This window comes from Tigriopus californicus, chromosome 3 (assembly GCF_007210705.1).
Source record: "Tigriopus californicus strain San Diego chromosome 3, Tcal_SD_v2.1, whole genome shotgun sequence".
Lineage (NCBI taxonomy): Eukaryota > Metazoa > Arthropoda > Copepoda > Harpacticoida > Harpacticidae > Tigriopus > Tigriopus californicus.
The window spans coordinates 13183164-13186343 of record NC_081442.1 but is presented as its reverse complement, the minus strand read 5'-3'; positions in this window follow the sequence as shown (position 1 = coordinate 13186343).

The window sequence follows — 3180 nt, the reverse complement described above, 5'->3', positions numbered from 1 at the left end:
TATTATCGTGTTGCAGCTTGACCTCTGTAACATTATTGATTATCTATGTCCACTTTATATTGCTCAGGTCCTGGTGAAAACAAGCTTTTGCTCACCCAGAACCTGAGGAATTACGTGCTCATGAAACAGTTGATTTATTAAGATGTCAACTCTAAGATTAGACACCGACATTTTCCAATCATGGTCTATCTATTCCTAAAGTAAATATATCTATTTATATTTAAAAAAAAACGCTTTACTTACTTCATCTTGAAAGCCATTAGTGTTCTGTTCTGTCAAACGAAATATATCCTGTGATGATGATCTTGAGTTAGTTTCAAAATTGGAAAGGTTCCTAAGTTCTCGCTAAAAGATATATGCGCAATTCCTAGAGCCAAGACGAAAACCAATTTCAGGAGCTTCGTCCTTAGCTGACCACGCAATCTCAAAAATCGGACAACCTTTCCAATCATAACGTAATCCTTAAAGGCCGATATATTTTGTATACTTGTCAAACAATATTTCACAGGCAAGCTTAAATGAGGAGTTATGCTTTGAACAAATCTGGGAGTGAAATCGCTGATCGTTAATTAACGGCGTTTATTTTGGCTTTAACGAAATGTCTTTTTGAGTCAAAGTACTGAACAATTGTTTGATATTTGGTCCGTTTAATCGTCAATATGTGTCCTTTGTTGCTCGTCTAAGCGCCTTGTTTCAACGGAAATTAATGTCTCTCTTGATGTCATGTCGACGCTTTGGCCAAAGTCACCACCTTCTCCAAAATCTCAGATGTGCTAAAGCACCAGTTGAAGGGTGTCGTCTTTTTTACCTCAAAATATGCAATGAACAATCAAAACAAATGATCCAAAAAGGGGAAAGCGGCACATCATGGGTACAAAACGGCACACCAACCAAAAAAGTCGCACGCACATGGCAAAATAAAACCGTGTCTTCATTTCACATTGAGAAGAGATAGCAAGATCATATTTATATAAAAAGCAATATGGTTCTGTGACCTTTTGAAAAATGACCTATTAGAATTATTGTTGAACACTACACTACTTGTGTTAAAAAACGTTAAAACATTTCCTTTGAAACCCATGGAGATCCCATTTTAATCTTTACAGTATATAAAGAATATGCATAAGGCTATGTACGCGCAAAAAGTTGCGAAAATTCCGATTGCTCTTTTCCAAAGGTCAAAGGTCAAATAAGAGCATTACCCATCGAACTTCCAAATGAGCACCTGTTTATCAGCTTTTAATCAAAAGGCCATGCTTCCAAGAATATTTTGATACCAAATTCATTTTAATTAGATAACTGCAGCCGAAATTATGGCTGTTCAAACATGGGTGGTCAAGTGGTTTGGCCAAAAATGGGCCTTAGGGTCTGAAATTTTGCATGTCAATTTATTTTAACCCAGTTCTTGAATGTGTGAATTTTCATGAGGTTCTGAGACCGAAGTGCCGGGAAGGTGTATGCGCTTGACGTGGAATGCCCCAGGAGTGAGTTTTCATTTTGGGTGAAGTCCAAACATTGAGATATTGCCTTTTTGGGAAGAAAAGGGCAAATTGACAATGGGAACGAAATGATCCTTTTCAATCAGTACGAGACAAAGATTCCTTCTGACACCATCCATTTCCCCTCTCGCCAGGTTTTGAATCGGTTAACCAGCAAACTAACGGTCTCTCTTTGGTTTCTTCACGGCCCAACTTTCAAAATTCATTGATTCTCCCTCAAAAGTTATCAATTCGCTTATAATCCCGTTTTGGCCGCCCATCCATACGAAGTAGTCGATGCTTTATTATCCAATGAGACGATTTGACCAGAGACCTCTTTCTTAAAGGTTTTACCTCAGAGCTTGGCGCTTGGACGTTAACTGGTATAAAAATAAAAGGTGTTACCGGTATATCCGTCACTTTTTCACAAGCTTAGTATGGCTAGAAAACAATAATTAAAATGCTTTTAGCTCCTTGGGTCGAAAGGTTGGGTTATATCCCTTAGAAAAAATGCTCTTTGTTATTGAATTATCTGCACTCAATTATGGAAGAGACCAAAAGGATAACGATCAAGGAATCGGTTCTTCAGGACAACTGTCAAGGATGTTGTCAAAAGATACAAATACAAAGTGAAGGAGGTGTCTCCAGAAAGCTACATGCTCGTAAAGCTGATAAAAAAACGTACCCCCATGTTCTTGGCTGGCCTCAAGAGAACCATCAAGGCCAATCCTGGAGTCCAAATGTCAGTACTTGCCAAGAAGCGCAACGCCTTCAAGAAGTTAATATTTGTGGCCATAAACAAAGACCTCAGGCGGGCATCATACAGATTGGGGGTAAAACATTTGCTCTCTACAGCCAAGAACTTATTTTTGCTACACTTCAAAAGGCCAGAAAACTTAAAAAATCGAAACGGCTCCTTTTTTGGTTGAAGTCGAATCCGGACCAGACCACCTTCTTCTCTGATGAGAAATTGTTCAATGTGGATTACTGCAGGAATCTCCAAAATGACAGGCTGAACAAAGCCTTATGTGCCTCGTTTGTTCGAAACCAAGTTCTGGCGGCAATTATGGTCTTGGGGGTTATCAGTAGCACAGGCCATGTTATGCCGCCACACTTTTTCAAAGTAGGCCTCAAGAGGAGGACATTGCAATACCATGGATGCAAAAGGTTGCTGGGAATGACCATTTGAAGGAGAAATTACGCACCATTTGGGTTCCAGTTACTTGGCCTCCCAACTCTCCAGATTGCAATCCTCTGGATTACTGCCTTGGGGGTACAGCTCCTCGCAACAGTATAAACAGCCTGAAGAGGAGCATTCGCAAGGAATGGGCCAAAGTAACAGCCTGTGGGGACGTTCAGGCAAGCTCTAGCAGGTTCGTTTGTTTGCTGGTACCAGTCTCAGTGATGCAAGTTTGGAGCTTCAAACACGTATTCGAGAAGCTGACCCTTTATTCATATTGTTTTGTGAGGAANGAACTATCGGTCATTCTGTACATCATTTATCCATATCATTTGTGCACGGAACACCATCCGCCAATCGAATTTTCAATTTTGTGATTTTGAGTGAGCTATGCTATTAAACCCAACAAAATGAAAATGTTTGGAGTAATTCGGGGAACGCACTATCAAATTGGCTCAATACCACAGTGCTATTTGCTTAGACAAGCAAGTAAAATGAAATAAATGTCAAAATTCAATGCAT